The 7,500-nt window shown below is 47.2% G+C and overlaps 1 protein-coding gene across 1 annotated transcript in view; it reads left to right on the forward strand.

Moving 5' to 3' along the window:
* enox2 (ecto-NOX disulfide-thiol exchanger 2) overlaps positions 1-7,500 on the forward strand; it is a 514,981-nt gene that overhangs the window by 406,016 nt on the left and 101,465 nt on the right. The window lies entirely within an intron of this gene.

Consider the following 7,500-nt stretch of genomic DNA (forward strand, 5'->3'; position numbering starts at 1 on the left):
ACCCCTCCGCTCCGCGTCGGGGTCTAAAGATTCTCTCTGTCGTGCTGCGTTTCCACGGTAGCGACCTTCTCGCCGAACGTTAACCCTTACTTATGAACAGTTACATGGCTGGATTATCCAGAAGGGCCAGTGGCACCAACCATTTTTTCGCCAAAAAAGAAGGACCACACGATGCAAACTTTACAAATATGTATTATTCATAAAGGGGGGCCCATCTGAGGTATAGTGCCGAGGTTCACCACGTACGTATGCTTAATACGGCCCTGAACATATACTATCATGTGTGCACATACTAATGAAAAGTGGAGGAAACACACTCACAGGGATTCTCATATTTTTTTAGCTGGGTGTTGAATCCCACATAAAACATAGATGAATGAAGGAAGCGAAGGGCCGCACTCTTCAGATTTGTTTTTTTTCCTATTCCTATTCGTGGGCGAAAGAACAAAGACAAATCTGAAGAGTGTTATCCTTCGCTTCCTTCATGCACATACTCCCATGAGTAGACATACTATTGGACATATTATGTGCACACACACACACACACACACACACACACACACACACACACACACACACACACACACACACACACACACACACACACACACACACACACACACACACACACACACACACACACACACACACACACTGCATCCTAGTGAAGTTCAAATAGGCACCACCACATCCCACATTATTGGCATCATATTGTCTGGAAATGTGTCGAAAATATAGACCATATGCTATACAATGGTCATGCACAAACTGTCTCACAAACTGTGTGCACATACACGTAGCTGTGTGTGCTAATGCATATTATGCTAACACTCTCAAATTTACACATACTAGTTCACATATGCACACACACAAAGACAAACAGACGCTCTAATATACAGTAAGTATGTTCAGTGTATGTAGGCAACACCCACACAACCTCACATCATTTGCATTCATAGGGCTCTCTTCTCATTTTCTGAAAATGTGTGATAAGCATGCGTTTATGATTACGCGCAAATGCATTACTTAACATTACCTTACATTTAGCTGCCGTTTTTTTCCAAAGCGACTTAAGAGTTATTTTACAGGGTGTTGGTTACAGTCCCTGGAGCACTGTGGGCTTTAGTTAGGTGCCTTGCTCAAGGGAGCTTCAGCCATGGATGGAGTAGTAGGGAGAGGTAAGGGTGGGATTCGAACCTGCAACCCTCTGATCTTGAGTCCACCTCCCTAACCATTAGGCCACGCTGCCCCCATACTCTCATGTACACAGGGTGGCCGCGGGTCCTTAAAAAGTCTTAAAAAGTCTTAAATTTCATTTTCGCCAAATAAGGCCTTAAAAAGTCTTATTTTGTCTTAAATTTTCAACCCAAATGTCTTAAATTTGTGGAACTTAATTTAGGGAGGAATAATTATGTCAGCCATGTGATGAACTTCGCGACGGAAATCGGGAGTTGTAGCCATGTAGTGTAATTTAGAACGCATTATTGAATTTTATTTAGTGTAAAGTTTCATTGTGTATAGTTTTGTGTTTTCAAACGGCTACATTAATGTAAATAACCAATTGTTTTTTGTGCTTCATTTGAACCTGTGTATGATCTTGCGAGTTGGTCCTAATTTCATTTGGAAAATGGTATTGAAATGTCTTAAAATCTCTTAATTTTGACTTGCTAAAACCTGTAAACGCCGCGAGTTGGTCTTAAATTTATTGGGAAAATGGTATTGAAAAGTCTTAAAATGTCTTAATTTTGACTTGGTCAAACCTGTAGACACCCTGTGTACAAATGCTCTCTCATATAAATTTACTAATGCACATATTCACACACTGTCAGATGTATACACATGCTAATGTCCATATGCTCACATTCTCAAATGCACGCCTACGAACGCACATATGCACACACATAAAGGCAAACAGACGCACACACACACACACACACACACACACACACACACACACACACACACACACACACACACACACACACACACACACACACACACACACACACACACACACACACACACACACACAAACATGCTGTGCACATACAGTATATTACTGTGCATATGTGCACACACAACACCCATACACACATGTACACAAACGCACCAATGCACAAACGCCTACGCACATGTACATATATACAGCACACTGACGCACACACTGCTGCACACATGTATTAACGTATGAAAACGTGCATCCATGAACATGTGAAGGCAGGCTGCACACGTAACACTCCTGACTCCTTATCTTACTGCATGCAGTCTGATGGAGCTCACTGAGTGGTTGAAGTCACTGAAGGATTATTTGGGCGATTTCTCTCACTTCTCCGAGCTCATGCCTCTGACAGATCCTGACAGATCGATGCACTCATATCTATGATGCCAGAAGAGAGCGAGGGAAAAAAAAGAAATATGACTGAGTTCGAGGGGAAAAAAAGGAAATATACCTGAGTTAGTACAGCTCTTCATTCTCTGTCTCTCTCTCTCTCTCTCTCTCTCTCTCTCTCTCTCTCTCTCTCTCTCTCTCTCTCTCTCTCACTCTCACTCTCACTCTCACTCATAGTCACAGTCACGTCTTTCTTCTACTCACTCCCTTTCTCTCTCTTTTTCTCTCTCACACTCGTTTTCTTTCACTCATATTCTCTCTCTCTCTCTCTCTCTCTCTCTCTGTCTCTCTCTCTTTCTCTCTCTTTTTCTCTCTCACACTCGTTTTCTTTCACTCATACTCTCTCTCTCTCTCTCTCTCTGTCCTTAATTCACTCACTCATTCTCTCTCCCTGTTCCTACGGTATAAAGACCACTCACAACTAGACACATAATGCCTTTCTGCAAGAAAAAAAAAAGCTTTAACACGGCACTTCAGGACACAGAAATCCCCCCCCCCTCCCTCCTCAGCAGCAGGCAGCCTGTCTGTACACTTGTGGAGCTCTTGAGGCAGAATGAAACAAGCATGACAAAACAGACAGCTTGAGTGACAAGTGATAGCCATAGCAATAACACTTACAGGGCTGGACTGGCCATCTGGCATAGCGGGCATTTCCAGGTGGGCCCTGCACCCTTGTGGGCCCCTATTTTCAGAAATGTAAAATTAAAAAATGTAAAAAGGCCCACCGGTGAGTCCGTTCTGCACGTTAATTATAAGGGGGCCCTGTAATCCAAAAGTGCCCAGGCCCTATTTCTCCCCCAGACCAGCCCTGAACACTTAGGACTGCTACCGACCATCCCCAGATCCAGTGTTATTGTAGGCAGAGCACTACAACAGAGTCTACACTGCACTACTGAGTCCCCGAAGTAGGAACAGGCCCCATCCTCTTCACACCCCCAACACACCAGACGCAAAGACACAAAGAACACTTTTCTTTACTCGTCCTTGCGCTCGCTCGCTCGCTCTCTCTCTCTCTCTCTCTCTCTCTCTCTCTCTCTCTCTCTCTCTCTCTCTCTGTCTCTGTCTCTCTCCCTCTCCCTCTCTCTCGCACGCTTGCTCTCTCTCTCTCTCTCTCTCTCTCTCTCTCTCTCTCTCTCTCATTCACTCTCTGTCTCCCTCACTCTGCCCCCCCTCTCTCTCACACACTCTGCCTGTCTCTCTCTCTCTCTCTCTCTAGATGACTTCCATTCTCTCCAATTCTCTCGCTGTGTCTTTCTCTCACTTTCTCTCTGTCATTCTCTGTTTTTCTCCCTCTCTCTGTCTGTTTTTCTCTCTCTCTCTCTATCCCCCTCTCTGTCTCGTAACACATGGGCACACACACACACACACACACACACACACACACACACACTCAGGCTGTGCCTGGGCACCGCAGTGCACTTCCACAAGAGAAATGACAGCGAGACGAGCTCCGTTAACAAGGCCATAAAAGGAGACAGAGAGGAACTTTGAAGGTGGTGGAATAAGAGGATCTCTTCCTCTTTCCTCTCGCTCTCTCTTTACTTCTCTCTCTCTCTCTCTCTCTCTCTCTCTCTCTCTCTCGCTTTATCTTTCTTTATCTCTCTCGACTCTTTATCTCTCTCTCCCTCTCCTTCTCTCTCTCTACTGCCCTCCCTCTCTCTACTCTCTACTCTCGCTCCCTTTCCTTCTCTCCATAATATCTTCAAAATCTCTCTCTCTCTCTCTCTCTCTCTCTCTCTCTCTCTCTCTCTCTCTCTCTCTCTCTCTCTCTCTCTCTCTCTCTCTCTCTCTCTCGCTCTCTCCTTCTCTCTCTCTCCTCCTCAGCTTCCCTAATGTATCCATCAGGGAGCAGCCATCCATACAGGAACAGGAGTTAGAATAAATCCACCGCAGTGCTTTCCTGGAAGGAAAGAAAAGAAAAGAGGGGAAATGGTCTTGTGAAAGAGAAACGAGAAGGTGACAAAGAGATACAGACCCCTCTCCCTCCCTCCCTCCCTCTCTCTCTCTCTCTCTCTTTCTCTCTCTCCCTCCCTCCCTCCCACTTCTCTCACACTCTCTCTCTCTCTCTCTCTCTCTCTCTCCCTTCCCCCTCTCTCTCTCTCTCTCTCTCTCTCTCTCTCTCTCTCTCTCTCTCTCTCTCTCTCTCTCTCTCTCTCTCTCTCTCTCTCTCTCTCTCTCTCAGCCACTCTTCTCTTTTCACCGCAGTCAGTAACGCTGCTTTCAGTGTGCTAATGGCGGTGGTGTGCTTTCCCCCTGTCCCTCCACAGCCCATTACCAGGTACAGGAGAGAGGGTCAGTGTGACATGAATGCATGAAAGCAGTCCTGTACTCAGGGGCGCTGACAGCTTTGGCCGGGCCCGGGGCAAAGTCATCTGAAAGGGTCCCCTACCCAATACATTCAACGTAATGATGATAACCCAATTTTGGGCCCCCTTCTCCCTAGGCCCGGGACAACTGACCCCTTTGTCCCCCCGCTGTCGGCTTCCCTGCCCTGTACTACTGTACAGCGAGCGGCTCTACCACCACCACTACTCTCACAGTAGCAGGCTGTCACTCACTCTGTCACTCGGCTTTTTACCTGGAGACCCTCAGGTGCTGCGTGTCACTCCACTATTGTGTGTGTGGGTGGGTGAGAGAGAACACGTGTGTGTGTGTGTGTGTGTGTGTGTGTGTGTGTGTGTGTGTGTGTGTGTGTGGGTGTGGGTGTGTTTGTGTGTGGGTGTGTGGGTGAGAGAGAACGTGTGTGTGTGTGTGTGTGTGTGTGTGTGTGTGTGTGTGTGTGTGTGTGTGTGTGTGTGTGTGTGTGTGTGTGTGTGTGTGTGTGTGTGTGTGTGTGTGTGTGTGTGTGTGTTTGCGTCCGTGTGTTTGCGTGTGCGTGTGTGCGTGCATGCATGTGTCTGTGAGGCGAGAGAAAGAGAGAGAGTGTTTGTTTGTGTGCGTGTGTGTGCGTGTGTAAGAATTGAGTAAGTGGGAGAGAGGCATAAACAGAGCGAGAGTAGGGTTTTTTTTCCCTCCATTGTAGCCTTTTTGTCACCCGCTGCCCTGCCGTGTCTCCGCGCTCCGTGACAAGTGCGACACAAACAGAAATGCATTGTGTAGTGTAGTGTAGTGTAGCATTGCCCCAGTGGTAGCGGTCAGGGTTGCCAGATGACATTGATGATTTCCAGCCCAAAAAATGCTCAAAACCCGCTGGAAGCACTAAATCCCGCCCAATTTGAACTAAATTCTATTGATTTCTATGGCCATGAATCGGCTGAAAAACCCGCCCAAATTACCTTTTTTTACCCATTTTTACCCACAGAAGGCCATACTAAGCAGCCCATTTGGGCGTGAAACAACCCAATCTGGCAACTATGGTAGTGGTAGCGGTAGCAGCAACAGTGGCGGCAGTGGCACTAGCAGCAGCACAGCAGTGCAAAATGCCATGCTGTAAACAGATGAGGGAGATAAGTGAGGAAGAGGGGAGGAGGAGGAGGAGGGGAAAATGGAGAGATAGAGAAGAGATAGAGGAATGAGTGAATAGGGCCAACCAGAGAGACAGCAGTGTCAAACCTATGCACACACATACATACACACATGCCACATACACATAAACATATCCACCATCTCTCTCTCGCACACACACGTACAACCCAGACAGAGGCAAACGCCACAAACAGAGACCGCCTTTCACCTTCGTTGCGTTCACAAATAACCCCATTTGCACTCCTTGCACGCTTGCATTCGAAACGGCACCCGTCAAGGTCCCAGCACATGCATTCGCAAACACATACAACCATATACAAACACACACACACACACAACCACATACCGGCACGCGCGCGCACACACACACACACACACACACACACACACACACACACACACACACACACACGCCACACACAACCACACACATACAATCGACATAGTGCAATCTCTCACTTCACAAAAGGTATTTGCCCGGGTTTCAATTATGTAAACATGCCGATGCTTTGACGTGCTTATGTATGTATATGGTGGTGGTGGTGGTGGAGCGGTGAGGGGTCTGTTGCATTGTGATGGAGGAGAAGGTAAGTGGAAAAGCTGCTGCAGAGGTCTTTAGCGTTCTGGGGCTCTGAAATGCAGAAACAGGTAGAGTATGTTCTTGGGGGGACAGGGGGCCACTACAGTGAGTGAAGTTTTCCATGTCATTGGCCAGGGGCACTGACTTGTGTGATTCATCACACACACACACACACACACACACACACACACACACACACACACACACACACACACACACACACACACACACACCGATAGAGATGTCAGGAGGGTAACTGTGGCATTCTGTTTTAGCTTTGTATAAGCCTGTATAGACACTGGACAGCAGACCTGATGGTGTTAAGAGGGCCATAGGCTAAAAGTAAGTAAAAAACAGCCAATATACAGTAACATGGTGAAAGCCACAAGTTCAAATGATTTTATTGAAAAACATCAGACCAACAACACATCTCTCCGGGGGGTAGACTTCTCTCTGAACAGCACCTCAAACATTCTCTGCCATTTTTTTCTCCTCTCTGTCTCTCTCGTTCACTCACTTTCTCCTCTCACATTCTTTCTTCTCTCTCTTTCTCTTTCTTTCTCTCTGTCTCTCCCTATCTCTATGTCTTTCTCTCTCTCTCTCTCTCTCTCTCTCTCTCTCTCTCTCTCTCTCTCTCTCTCTCTCTCTCTCTCTTTCGCTCTCACGCTTTCTTCTTCCTCCTGTGTCAATTTCCGCAGTGGTCTAATCGATAGTTTGATTGATTGGTAGCAGGTGGATCTTTAAGGGGTAATGGATCTGGTCATTTGTGCATCGCCTCTCCTCTCTTCTCCTCTCCTCTCCTCTCCTCTCCTCTCCTCTCCACTCCTCTCCACCCTCCTCTCCTCTCCTCTCCTCTCCTCTTCTCTCCTCTTCTCTCATCTCCTCTCATCTCCTCTCCTCTCCTCTCCTCTCTCCTCTCCTCTCTCCTCTCCTCTCCTCTCCTCTCCTCTCCTCTCCTCTCTTCTCCCTCCTCTCCTCTCCTCTCCTCTCCTCCACCCCATTCTTTCCATCCCAGCAGCAGCAGCAAACCAGGGCAGCAGTAAACACATGGGAGGTTGAAGAGAAC

Source organism: Engraulis encrasicolus, chromosome 23 (assembly GCF_034702125.1).
Source record: "Engraulis encrasicolus isolate BLACKSEA-1 chromosome 23, IST_EnEncr_1.0, whole genome shotgun sequence".
NCBI lineage: Eukaryota > Metazoa > Chordata > Actinopteri > Clupeiformes > Engraulidae > Engraulis > Engraulis encrasicolus.